Source organism: Chelonia mydas, chromosome 11 (assembly GCF_015237465.2).
Source record: "Chelonia mydas isolate rCheMyd1 chromosome 11, rCheMyd1.pri.v2, whole genome shotgun sequence".
Classification (NCBI taxonomy): domain Eukaryota; kingdom Metazoa; phylum Chordata; order Testudines; family Cheloniidae; genus Chelonia; species Chelonia mydas.
Window position 1 is genome coordinate 26,623,694 of NC_051251.2, and position 14,674 is coordinate 26,638,367.

At 39.3% G+C, this 14,674-nt stretch overlaps 1 long non-coding RNA gene across 1 annotated transcript; it reads right to left on the reverse strand.

Annotated features, from left to right (window-relative positions):
• Positions 1–2,954: 2,954 nt before the first annotated feature.
• LOC122462427 lies at positions 2,955–14,391 on the reverse strand. Its single transcript, XR_006284965.1, has 3 exons — positions 14,207–14,391; positions 13,847–13,920; positions 2,955–3,035 (listed from the first exon to the last, which is right to left on the reverse strand). It is a non-coding gene; the product is annotated as an uncharacterized LOC122462427 (long non-coding RNA).
• Positions 14,392–14,674: the final 283 nt, after the last annotated feature.

Sequence of the window (14,674 nt, forward strand, 5' to 3'; positions counted from 1 at the left end):
ATGGGTTCTAATCAATAACAATCAAAAGCAGTGCAGACCGACACATGTTCATTTTCATTATCTGAGCCAGATGCCACCAGCAGAAGGTTGATTTTCTTCTTTGGTCTTTCGGGTTCTATAGTTTCCGCATTGTAGTGTTGCTCTTTTAAGACTTCTGAAAGCGTGCTCCACACCTCATCCACTTCAGATTCTTAAACCTTGGGTAGAGTGCTGTAGCTAATTTTAGAAGTCTCACATTGGTACCATCTTTGCGTTTTGTCAAATCTGCAGTGAAAGTGTTCTTAAATTGAACAACATATGCTGGGTCATCATCCGAGACTGCTAAACACGAAATATATGGCAGAATGCGGGTAAAACAGAGCAAGGGACATACAATTGTCCCCCAAGGAGTTCAGTCACATTATTTTTTAACAAGGGTCATCAGCATGGAAGCATGTCTTCTGGAATGGTGGCCAAAGCATGAAGGGGCATACGAATGTTTCGCATATCTGGCACGTAAATACCTTGCAATGCCATCTACAAAAGTGCCATGCAAATGCCAGTTCTCACTTTCTGGTGACATTGTAAATAAGAAGAGGACAACATTATCTCCCGTAAATGTAAACAAACTCGTTTGTCTTAGTGATTGGCTGAACAAGAAGTAGGACTGGCTCTGAAGTTTTACATTGTTTTGTTTTTGAGTGCAGTTATGTAACTAAAAAAACCCTCTATGTTCGTAAGTTGCACTTTGACGACAAAGAGATTTCACTACAGTACTTGTATGAGGTGAACTGAAAAATACTATTTCTTTTGTTTATCATTTTTACAGTGCAAATATTTATAATAAAAATATACACTTATTTCAAATTACAAAGAATACAAAATATGAAAATGTAGAAAAACATCCCAAATATTTAATAAACTTCAATTCGTATTTTATTGTTTAACAGTGTGATTAAAACTGCGATTAATCACGATTAATTTTTATTGCAATTAATTTTTTGTGTTAATCGTGTGAGTTAACTGTGATTAATTGACAGTCCTAGTGTTTACATTACTTTATTTTCTAGACTCAATGTTTTTAAGTAGTAACTGTACAGTCTAACCTCAGAGAGCCCATTAAGTATATCACCCTCATAGTAAACCTATTGGGGTATAAAGTTAGCCCTTTTGTTTGCAATACTCAGTCTGAGGGGCTAGGTAACAGAAGATATAATATCTGTGCATCTGGAAAAGCCCAGACTGAGACCCTGTGACAGTATTAAATAGGTTGTAGAAGCTCAGCAATGAAGGCAATCAATTGCCAATAGCCCATTTTTGCAAGAACAAGAAGCAGTCTATTCAACTTCCTAAACCTGGATCTGTTCCCTTGGATATAGCTGTTTTCCTCCTAATCTGGAGTATGGTAGTAATAAAATTACAGTAAAATAGAAAAAGAAAAGGAGTACATGTGGCACCTTAGAGACTACTCCTTTTCTTTTTGCGAATACAAACTAACACGGCTGCTACTCTGAAACCAGTAAAATGGAAGTGGCTACAACCTTTAGTATATTTGAAAGTGAATCTCTTTCAAATGTCAGGCTAGCTTGTTATTAACATGCTGTTGCCAAGCCATCCAGCAAAATCATAGAACCATTGATTGTAGGGCTGGAAGGGACCTTGAGAGTTCATCTAGTCCAGTCTCCTGTGCTGAGGCAGGACCAAATATACCTGATAGGTCCTTATTTAGCCTGTTCTTAAAAATCTACAATGATGGGGATTCAACAGCTTCCTTGGAAGCTTGTTTCAATTCTTAACTAATCTTAGAGTTAGAAAGTTTTTCCTAATATCTAACCTAGGTTTCCCTGGCTACGCTGATGGGCAAGTATTATCTTATATTTTCAGAACCATATCTGCCCCAACACTGAGCTTTAAAAAAAAAATCTGCCCACGCAAACTGAGTGCCTTATTTCCCTACTATGCAACCATCTCGTCCTCTTTGAAAATGTTGTGTTCAATTAATATTTGTGAGTATATCGGTTTGTGAATATATCAGTTGCATTATTTGCCCAGCTCATGCTATTCATTTCTGCTTTCTAAAGTGTGAAAATAATGAATTGATAGATCTAAGAAAATGATAGACATAGACCCAGCAAAAAGAAACACTGCATCGGTCTTGTCAATACTTTCCATAAATAATGGGATCAGAATTGCCATACTGGATCATATTAGTATCCTAGTACTGCTTAGTGGCTGGAAATAAAGATAAGCTAAGTGACAAATACTTGTTTACCAGCCCAGAACATGGAGATTAGAAAGACTATTTAAGTGATTAAATTAATGTAAAGCAGTTTTGAAGCATTTCAACATACCTATGCTCAAGAAAACAATTTTAAGCCATGTACAAAAGGCCCAGATTTTCTTCACCCTGTTAAATCTATTTTCATAATCAAGTTTTATCTATTTCAAAATGTCAACGTCTGCTTCAGAAAGAACATTCATTGGAACCTTGTGGGGAGGTAAGCGAGTGTTGCTAATTCTGTTTTTTGATGGTGTTTTCTACAGCTGTGATCTTTAAAAGGATTGATCGTTGGTAAAAATTCTCCTACAGTTTACAAATGGATATGTAGGAATATTTTCCCCATAAACAAAATCTGAGCATAAAGTAGTTGTTGTGACACATATAGCTGTCATTTACACAGATCTTATGTTTAATATGCCCAAGCAACTTCAATGGATTGTCATGAAATTAAGCTTTAAAAAAATATCCTGTCATAAAAAAAACAAAACAAAAAAAACCCCACAGCCAAATTTAGTTAAAGATACAGAAGGGAAAGAACATAAGAACTACTTAGTACTGTATCACTAAGCTTTTGTAATATTCCTTTTTATCTAGTTTTGGAGCGGTGTTTGTCGCTGAATATCGTAGAGACTGAGCCAAAATATCAAAGCATTGTCACATTTTGCACACAACAAGTTGCTAGGCTCTGCCTTGGCTGGTCTCCTTTCCAGTGTCAGGGATGGTATGCCAGGAGGAAAATGGTGCGTCTGTGGTAGCTTTGAGTCTTCAGCAAAATCTGGAATTTTCAAAAATTAGCTGTGTTACACTTTCCATCCTCTCAGGAGGATGGCATGATATCGCCCACTAAGTGAACATAAGCAGTTATTAGTACATGCTTCTGACATCTCCACTATCTAAAGGCACACATCAAATAGTGGAGATTTTCAAACAAAATTTTAAGACTGACTGGTGTAACCAGATTGGACAGAGTTTGGCTCAGAAGCTGTAGCTATGATCATGAGGGAGAGGCAGACATGCTGAGAGAAATTAATAAGAACCTAAATTTTTCAAATTATGAGAAGTGGCCAGTGTTAGGTGGCTTGTTACCCTGGTGGTGTGGGAGTTCCTCTCTCTAATAAGCCACCATGTAATATTCCAGGAGATGAGCCTCCTAGCATTTAGTTTTCCCGCAGGGGTGTTGTCATCTGGATGATGGCCATTGGGTAGTGGAATTCAGAATGGAGTCAGTAGTGAACCCAGATGGGAAGAGATGTTGGGAGATTACATGTTCTGGAGCCAGGTTGTTCCCAAGTGAATGCTGTGGGAAAATGATGTAGATTAGTGAGGGTGAGTGCAGGTGATCTGGCAAGGCTGTGGAACATGGCCTATTTGGCAGAGCACCATTGGAGGGAATAGTTGACCTGGAGGAACAAGCACCAGCCTTCCAGTATTTTTCTCTCCCAAAGAGATCTGAAGTCACCTGACAATAGAGGACATACTGGGGGACCAGCTCATCTTCCCAGAGATCTGCTCTACTACAGATGTGCCTGTGTGTAATATGAGGAAGGACTAAGGAGATGGCCATACATTTGCCTAGCACATACCTTCCATGTACTTGCTGGAAAGTATAATGGATTGGCTTTACTGGACCTACATAGGTCATATGTATTGATTATATGGGTTACATTGATTGAGGGATGTGTGTCTTCGTATTATCCAGTTCACATATCCTTCATGTTTGTGATGGAGGATCTACTAAAAGAGATGTAGCTTTACTAAACATAAGTGGTTTTTAACTAAATTCTCAACTTACTCAAATGCTACTATATCTGAAACCCAATCAATGAGAGAAAATTGCAGCCAAATGGAAGTGAAATAATTTATTCTTGTGTGCCTGCATGAACTGTAGCCAAAATGGAACTGTCAGGATACTATTATTTGGCAAGTCCTTGTTTCTTCACTTGTTCAGGGTTGTAAATGCAAGTCTTCAAATGAGTTTGTAGGTATAACAACAATCATCTTTGGAGAGGCTAGTTCCTCAAGACCCATAGTGACACCCATGAACCTTTTTAATTTGCTCCTAGAGAGTTTGTTTCATATGTTTCATGCATGTAAGAGCCAGATACATTGTGAGTTCATTGGGCTAGTTGCTTCTGAGCTTTGAAAATTCGGATTATAAGTTGATTTAACAAATACATCAGGACATGTTTAATGTAAAGATGTACAGTTCAGTAAATTATGCTTTGATGTAAATATTGAAATGTATAGAATATTTTGATATTTCAAATGTATCTGAATATGGGAACCAATACTGCTTATTCTGTACTGTATAAGTGAACGTGCACTCCCAGGTAGAGTCATTTTGGTGACAGCTCCAGGATGTTAGGAGATATCTCAGTAACTTCTAAAGCCCTTGTTTTTTCTCCTTGGGGTGGTGCCTAATCAATTCAGAATGCTTTGAGAGATATCAATTAATTATGTCAGAAGAAACACAGTTTGCAAGTAGAGCTGATCAAAAATTGGAATTTTGTCCCACAGGAAATCCTGATAATTTTGACATTGGGATGAAAAGTCAAGATATTGAATTTTTTTTCTCTTAGCACAATAAGTTTTGAATTTAATGTTTAAATATTGTCAAAATTAAATGTTTAAATATTCCCAAATTGACGTGTTTCATTTCTGTTTGTCAAACTGAATCAAAAGTTTCGTTTTGGATCAGGTCAACATTAATCTGCATTGGCCTGAGTTATTACAGGGTCTTTTGGGAGTTGTAGTTTGAGTGCCTCATGCCCCCATTCTCTTCTATGAGGAGACTACATAGTCCAGCTGGAAATATTTCCCATGAGCCACTGTGGTCATGGAATTTCCATGATGCACCATGGCAGATGAGGCAGAGAGGAGACTGGGGTATCATTGGAGATGTGGTCTGGCTAGGGAGCCCAGCCGAAAGGATAGAATGGGATAATGAGGTACCTGAATTACAACTCCCATGATGCTGTTTGCTCTAGTGGATTTGGGTCTAGACTTGGCATTTGGAGACCTAGGTTCTAATTCCAGCTCTGACACAGAGTTGCTGTGTGAACTTTTGCACATCAGTTTCACCTGCCCATGCCTTAATTTATCCATCAGTAAAATAGCGATAATGATACACTCTCCTTTGTAAAGAGCTTTGAAACCTATGGATGATAACTTATTTTTATCATCATAGGATGAAATAATAATAGTAGTTTGGAAAAAAGGTAGAATAAATTTAGCAAGACAGAAAGAAGAGAGTAGAGAAATCAACTAATTCTAACATGTGAAAAAAGAGCTCCAGACATTCGAAATAGTCACCATAGCTTTAAAGTCAAATAGCTGTCAACTTGAACTTTACTTAGAAGCAACCGGGGACAGTTGGTAACATGAAAGTATATTTTTGTACCAGTCACCAGTGAAGTAATGTTACAGGAATGTTCTACCAATCATCACTCTGAACCACCTGAAGCCTATGATTAGAAAAGTCTGGCAGACCAACAGAAAGCCAGGTAGACCTTGCAGATGCAGTTAGAACTTGAAAGATGCAGAGTGATGGCTTGGTTTATCTTCCACTCACAGCAATCTGTCTGGGTGCATCCTTATCCAAATTGCCCCATAAAAAACACACTTTAAACTAAACAGATACGCTGCAGGAAATCCAAACCCTTTAATGTAGATCTAAGAAAAAAATGGGGTGAATAGTAAGTTTGCTGAAAAATGCCTGTTTGGGGTGCCAAAACTATTTGTGAATTTATGTCAAATCTGGCAAATAGTTTAGGCCAAACAAAACAAAACACCCTGAAAAACACAAGCTGTGAAATCTCAAAATGGCCACGGAACACCGCCCGCACCCAAATAAAAAAAAACCACCTTGTTTTTTCACTCAGCTCTACTCCAATGTACCAGCTCCATGCTTCCTTCTTGTGACATCCTCAATGGAGTGGGCATTCCCAGGAGAAGAGGGCATGTTGGAGCCTCCATATGGGATGGTGTTTCCCAACTGCTCAAACAGCTTTTGGGGGCTTTGGGCAGCTTGACAGAATTTGGAGTAGCCTTCAGACTGGTCTAATTTATGCAGGGCTCTTGGCTGGTCCCAAGACCAAGGTAACAGAAGTGTGGCTTGAAATTATTCTTGTTCCATGTTGTAGGATGAGCACAGAACAGAGAAACCAAGAAAAACCATATTAGGGTTGTGAAAAAACCACGCTCCTGTCAGACATAGTATGCTGACCTAAACTCCAGTATGGTGGTGGATGGAAGAATGCTTCTGTTGATTTAATGAATGTTGTTCGTGGAGGTGGTGTTCCTACACTGACAGAAAGGCCCTCTACTGTTGGTGTAGGCTGCATATAAACTATGGGGTTATGCCACCAGGGCTATGTCAACATAGCTATGCCAGTATAGACTCTATAGTGTAGACATACCCTCAGTGAATCCCATCTCCACAAGCTTGTTGTAGAAAAGGGTTTGAGTGGATTAAAGGCCATACCGAGTCCATCCAGATTTTAGAGTAACAGCCGTGTTAGTCTGTATTCGCAAAAAGAAAAGGAGTACTTGTGGCACCTTAGAGACTAACCAGTTTATTTGAGCATAAGCTTTCGTGAGCTTTAGAACTTTTATATGCATCCGATGAAGTGAGCTGTAGCTCACGAAAGCTTACGCTCAAATAAATTGGTTAGTCTCTAAGGTGCCACAAGTACTCCTTTTCTTTTCATCCAGATTTTATTTCAAATGACACCAGTACAATAGATTCTGCTTTTACCAAGAGAAACATGCCTAAGGACTGCTCTACACGGACACATTACACTGGCATAGCTACGTCTGAGGGGCATAACAAATCCACATCCCTGAGAGATGTAGTTAAGTTGACCTAACCCCCAGTGTAGGTAGTGGTAGGTCAAAGGAAGACTTCTTCCATCAATCTACCTACCCCATCTCAGGGAGGTGGATTACCCAGGCCAATTGGAAAACCCCTCGTTGATATAGGTAGTGTCTACACTGAAGCACTAGCGTCACAGCTGCAGTGGCTGTCTGATTGCATCACTCACTGCGACACTGAGGCAGGGCTGTAACTTGAAGTCACGTCAAGGCTCATTCCTTCAGATCAGAGCACCTTCAGCTTCCAGCCTGAAATTTGTCTCTCCAGAAGGTTTACAGAGTAACGAGTTGAGAATCGAGGTTCAACATAGGAGTATAAAAAAACCACAAAAAACAAAAAAACCACCCTTGTTTCCTAACTCTGGATGACTAGATTTTCCATCCCTAGTGATTTATTTTGATTGGGATGTCACTTTGAGTTGGCCACTTATGTCATGTATCAGGGGTATCTTGGTCTTCTTTTTAAACTTTGTTTATGAGGTACTTTAGGCGTCCGTAAACTGTATTAGCTTTGTTTTTCCCCACTAAGGTATGTTATCTTTTCTTTATTGTTTCTACTTGTTGAAAGTATCTGGTTACATTTTATTTTAAGAACATCCCTTCATCTTGAGTTCCCAGAACTGGAAAAATGTATCTTTGGTTCTAATTTGGTAATAATTTTGTTCTAAAAATATAGGGCTTGTGTACACTTAAAATGCTACAACAGTGCAACTGTGCTGTTGCAGTGGCACTGCTGTTGTGCTTGAGTGTAGACATTACCTACACTGACAGAAGGGATTCTCCCATTGGTGTAGGAAATCCACCTCCCGGAGAGCTGGTACCTAGGTCAATAAAAGAATTCTTCCATTGACTTTGTACTGACTACACTGGGACATAGGCAAGCTTAACTACACTGCTCAGGAGTGTGGATTTTTCATACCCACGACCAACATAGTTAAACCGACCTAATTTTCTAGCATAGATCAGATCATAGTGTGTCTCGGCTATGTCTACATTACAGGGGACAGCTGCAATGCCACAGCATAGATGCTTCCTACATTGACTGAAGGGGTTTTCCCACTGATATAGTTAATCCATCTCTCCAAGAGGAGATAGCTAGGTTGATGGAGAATCCTTCCATTGACCAAGCCCCATCTAAACCATGAGTTAGATCAACTTAATTATGATGTTCAGAGCACAAAATTGTTCACAGCCTTGAGTGATGTAGCTAGGTTGACCTAAGTTCTAGGTGTAGACCAGCCACAGTGGATCACAACTCTTAAAAGGATCTCTCCAAGACACTTGAAGCGTTCTTTTGGTTTTAAATTGGCTTTTCATTTAGGAGTTATCATCTCCCAGTCTTAAATGGATCTGGGTTTCTAATACATTATGTGTAAGGGGGTGTAGTGGCGTCGCGAGGAGAAGCAGTGGGAAGCCTCAGGCACTAGGGGAGACTGTGTAAGATACCCACCCGGTGAGATGACCTAAACTGATTCAGCAACAAAGAGGCATATATGCAGATAAGTAATTAAGGTGATCTATTTTGTATGGGAAACACTTGAATATTCAACCAAAGATTTGGACAATGAGAACTAGAGCTGGTAGAAATCCTGAACTTAATTTTTGTTGGGAACTTTTTTTTTTTTTGGTGAAAAACACCCCCATTTTTCATCCAACAGCATCATACATTTACATTATTTTCCTGAATGATTCAAAGATAGATTTATAACTATCATTTTGGCCCTATTAATCCCCAACTATACTTTTCTTCATTTCCCTCATATTGTAATTTTTGTTAAATTCTAACATCTTTAAAAACCCACTACTTATTGTTTCCTTTTTCTGCACTTATAGTTATCTCCTCAGGGAGCAGAGTTTCTACCCTTGAATAGTAGGTCTTAGTTAATCCTAATAATAATAGTAATACTTATAAGAGCAGCATGTATAGTAATTGCTGTCTTCAAGGCACTAATGTAGCTGACAAATTAGATTTTATAAAGCTTTGTAGCTCACTTATACATATGTTACAATGTCACTGAAGTTGTATTTATGATTGCTTAACAGCAATAACATTCTCTAGGACAGGGGTAGCTAATAGCCAGACTGCTGGCCAAATCTGGACTGCTAGATGCTTTTGAGCAGGCTGCAAAATTTTATTTACTTATCATTGTTATTTTTTTCTGGAGTCTGGACCTGGACTATACCTTGACCAAGAAATTTGGAACTTAACAAAAAAATAATTGTTTACACCTGCTCCAGGATATTAGCTCCCTGCTACCGAAGCTTTTTTTTTTTTTAAAAAATGGATTAATTAATTTCTACTGCACTAAGGATTAATCAGCAGAAATACAAGTTTCACAAACTTCCAATAAAACAATCAAGGATCTTTAGAAAGTATATGTAAATACACTCTCAAAATGTATGTACTGCATTAGGGCCTGATCCAACATTCAGTAAAGACAATGGAAAGACTCCCATTAGCTTCAATGGGATTTAGATCAGGCCCATAATATATTTACATTAATTTCAGCAGAACTAGCTGAGATCTAGGGTACTTCTACTCCACTAATTAACTGGGTACGCATACCTGCGCAAGGTCTAATCAGGCTAGCATGGGTAACAATAGCAGTGAAAATAGGACAGGCTTCAGTGTGACCTGGCCACCACAGTACAAGCCCACAAGGGACCCCGGGTACGTGTTGAAGTTAGTCTGTGCTGAAATCAATGCCATTCACATCTTCACTACTATTGTAACTCATGCTAGCTAGATTAAAGCTAGCATAGGTATGCCTAGGTGCTCTACAATTATGCATTAAAGTTATGTTATACCTTAAGTTTGGTCTGCTCAGTAAGCCAAATTTTGTCCTCAGTTAAACCTGTGTAAAACCATGGAACTGAACAGTAACTATACAGAATTTGGCTCAGTCACGTCACTCATTATTTATACTTTGTCAGGATTTCCCCCTCTAGCCTCCTAGAGATTTTGAAGGCTTCTAATATATCGACTGATTTTTGTAGGAGACTGACTGTAGTGTGCATCTTGATTGTGAAAACAGTATGAAATGGAAATATCCTGTAAAAGTTCAATAGCTACTACTGATCAAGCCCACTTGGCTTCACAGCTCCGTGTGAAAGCTGTATTGTGCACAATTGAGAGCTATTTTAGCTCAGATAAATTAGTTAAATGAGACAAATATATTTTCATGATCTCATCTGATGTTTCTTCCTCTTTATATTTTAGTTTAATTTTTGCATACGTAAAATGAAGCTTTGCAAGAGACTTGCAGAGTAATGAATGTCAGAGGAGAGTTCTATTATTTATACAGAGCTCTCATGTTTTCTAGAACAATTTCCAGGGTTGTTAGAGGATCTAAGACAAGAATACAAATTAGAGGGATAATACTGTTTAACAATGTCCAGTTAAGGCCAAATTCTATCTGGCAATGCACATTCATGCATGCCAAAAAACTCCAAAACCCATACAGAGCAGAGGAGTTTATGCCATAAATTTGACACCCCTTTTTTGCCCCCTTCAGAAAGCTGTGCATTTTAGGTAGTCTGATGTCGCAGAGAAATTCAGTGGGATATGGCCAAAGAGAAATGGGAGTGGTTTGCATATACATGTCCTCATATATTACTTTCTGATCCTCGCAGTTGCCCCTTAGCAAAGTTCTCTACACTCAAATTATTCTTACTTTTAGTGGGAAGAGAAGGCCAGATTGATGCACCCTTTGAGGGGCCAGAAACAAAGGAAGGGCTCAAGTAGCCTCTCCACAACCTCCCCTTTTACAGGGGCTGGCCACAACTGCAGTCATTGTGTTCACCTGAGCAGAGCATGTGCTATACTTCTTTAAAGGGCATAACAGTGCACTCCCGCTGTGTGCTTGAGAACTCCAGAAGAAATGTGTCTCACTGAATTCTTGTTGAAGCAGTCCAGTGCTCCATCTAGTGCCTTAAGGATCTGATCCAGCTCCTATTGAAGTTTACTGCTTGCAGTGCAGAAGGACTTGGCCAGAAAAGCACATCTGAGCCCAGAAACAGGGAAGGAATACTGAGGCATATTTAATGATGATCTTGCAAGGACTATTACAATGTCCCTTTTTGGTGGTCGCGCTTTGGTGGGATGGGGTGGTTAAAATTTGGCCCTATATGAATAAATGAGGGGGAGGAATATTTCAAATCCTAGTTATTGAAAATGTTCAAAAAAGTTTTTGCCACATCTTTGCACACAGCCCCCATTACTTGAATTTAATGCTATACTGGAGGAAGCATTAGAAAAATAGAGGGAGCAATTTTGCACTGACAGCTGGGATGATTAGATGACCTAATTTTTTCTAAAATATGAGATTTAAGTTATTTTATCTGCTTCCACTAGAACAGTGTGTGTCCCAGAATTATACTATATCTTTACATATACCCACTCTCACTAAACTATCCAATACCAGCAAGGCATTTAGCCATACATGACTATTTTTCTGACTAAATCCTATGCAAGTCTTTGGAAATGTAGGAGTTCATGTGTCAATAATAATAAAGTATTGTGGGTTGGGTGAGACACCATCGAAGCTGGTGGGTATAACTGCTGCCCTTCATTTAAGATAGATGTGGGAAATAGTTAAGCTCCTTTCTAGTAGCCCCCACCCAAAATGAAGGCATATGCATGCCCACCTAGGAATTAAAACTAAGTGGGTGAAGGGCTTCACTGGTGTGAGAGAGTCGAGACAAGGAGAAGAAGCAAATAGAAAGACTGAGAAGGAAGCTACAGCCAACTTGGACAAGCACAGTGTGGTGCTTACTAAAAGGGCCCTGATCTGTAAGCAAAGAAGCTGTCCTTCTGTTGTTTGGTTACTCTCGTGTTCATGAAAATAAGACTGTAAATAAACAAGATTGCCCCAAAGATTCCTGAGTCCATAATCAATTTCTCCTCCAAACTTAAAGCATCTTGCGGTTGTTTCAAGATATCTAGTAAGATATCTGGATAGCAATAATCATTGCTAATATAGGAAAAATATGGCCTGGTACTCCTCTCATTTACAACAATTCAATGGAAGTCAATGGATTTACTCTTAATTTATACTGATGCAAATGAGAAAAAAAAAAAGAGAGTCAGGCAGAATATCTGGCAAAAAATAAATAAAGGAGGAGAGTTCTGTAACACAGTTCAGATTGTAAGAGTTTCCTTTCTCTTATTTTTTTTGTCTCCTCTGAAGTGATCGAAAGCAAGAATACTGAGAATCATGTAGACCTGATCAGATTCATTCATGCTACAGGCAGATATTTTTGTGCACGCATTTCATGATAAAGGCATCACTCCATTAAAGTAATAGCTGCATTTATAGCAAATAAAATAAACTTTCTTCTACAGGTTGACTATGAGTGCAAGCTGTGTGAATTCACTGCTTTAGGTGATTATAGGGCCAAACACTATGGATGAATAATCCTGGGACTACTAATAGGTTTATGTGGATTTACCCTGAAATTAGGGTAACCAAGCTTCAGATTTCAGGGCGTAAGACTATCATTGCAGTGGGTAGGAAGGAATTTCTCTCCCTGGTACACACTGTAATGTTAGCGAGGCACATAACTTTTTTCCTCCCTTTCTTTTCCTCCCTTCACCCCCTTCCTTCCAGTCACAGCTTCTGGGAGAATTATTGAAAGATATTAGATTTGATGGAGCAAGAGTTCAATCTGACATGGTAATTTTTAAAATACGTTCAGCTTTTCCATGAAACCTAGACATTGTCAAGCTCTGTTCAAGGGATATTATAATACACTTGCACCTCAGGAAGAGGAAACAGAGCTCCACCTTTTATTCCCACATATTCCATATAATAATGTTTAAGACAAATTGGACTTTTGCTTCAAATTCACACTATGCTGCACAGTGACTCCAAAATAATAGCATTATTTACTCAGTTGTTAATCATGACTGCACTTCTTCTATCCAGAGCCAACACAGATACATTAGAAAAGGCACACAGAAAAGAAGCCATCTTGAGTCAAGTATAAGTTAATAATTCTAACACATATACCACTGAAAAGTGAATCAATCAGTTGAGAAGCTCTGCTCCTAAGACCTGTTTGACAGAAATATTGCTTAATGTGAAGCATGCAGACAGTAATGGGGTCACATTCTAGACATTCCCAAATGCAAACACGTAAAAGTAGCTCATTGTGACATTTCTCTCCCCCATCCCCTGAAGATTATGAGCAGTGTGAAATATTAACCTTCAGCTCACTTCCAGGACCACTCAAGGAGCTTAGAGTGTGAGACTCTTTAATGATCACCAGGGGACATGGGAACATGCACGGATGATTTCAGTTCAGCAGAAGATGACAAAGGCTAGATGCACCAGCAAATTAGTTCAAATGCATAACACTTCACCCTGTGAAACCTCAGAGAGATTGCAATGCCTATCATCTTCTGCTCCCTGTCACACTGTAGGCCTGATGGAATATGTAATGGTATCTAGTGTCACAGATTTGATCAGTTTCCTTCATTATGCCATGCATTGACAATTTTGTTTTTAATACCATATGTCAGGGTGTCATTCTGAAAACATGGAATACATAATAGAAACATCCATAAATTATGCATCATTTTGAGTCACATAATCAGTCACAATGCAAGTGATAAGTTGGGAACACTCTGGGTAATTGGATAGGAGAACGGTGATTCTCCATTTGTTTACTAATGGCTTTGTTATGATGCTTCTTGTGTTGAAGGACACTTACCTCTTGAGCATCTCCTGTAGATTGGCAACCTCACTAGGCAGGTCTTCAGTGGTTCAGACCTCCAGCCAAGTCACCTAGTCAAAATGGATGAACTACTTTCAGGGTAACAGTCAACTGTCAGTCCTTATCCGGGTCTTTAGCCCCATCTCTGGGCCCTATTTGATTCAGCTGTTCATATGGGCTTCCCCTTCTCATGGTTTAGGCCACTTTATCAGTGGCTGGTTGGGGAACCCCAGTCTCCCACTACTCCAGGTTCCAACCCAGAGACTCTATAAAAGGCAGCCATGTACTACTTCCTTTAATTCCTTCAATTAGTTGCTGAGCCTCTTCTCAGCTTGTCCCTTTCCCTCCAGTCATTACCTTAGGGCTAGCGTTTTCAGGTCCTCTCATCCCCAGGTTTAGCAAATGCAGCCTGTCCAGCACCCTTTGGCTAAAGAGGACAATCCTTCCTTGCCCCTCTATCCCCAGCCAGGAACTGACATGTTCAGGCCCTGTAGCAACTTTTAGCAGAGCCTGCTGGGCTCTGATTGGCTGTTTCTATGACTCTCTAGGCAGGCCTGGAGGACCCACCTTTGGTACTCCTTCCCGTGGGGAGTGTAGCAGGACCACAGGACCTCCAGCAAGGGGCCAAAGGGCAATGCACACCCCATCACACTCCTCCATTTGCCTTACGAGCTTCCTTGTAGAGTTCTATTAGCTAGAACCAATTCTAATACCCAATACATAGGGAGAGCCACTTTTACAAAGTAAATCTCTTACCTCCTTATATCTTCCTGAATTTTAGAGAGACAAAAAAGGAATTTCATCTATTTAACAAGTATTTCTTAA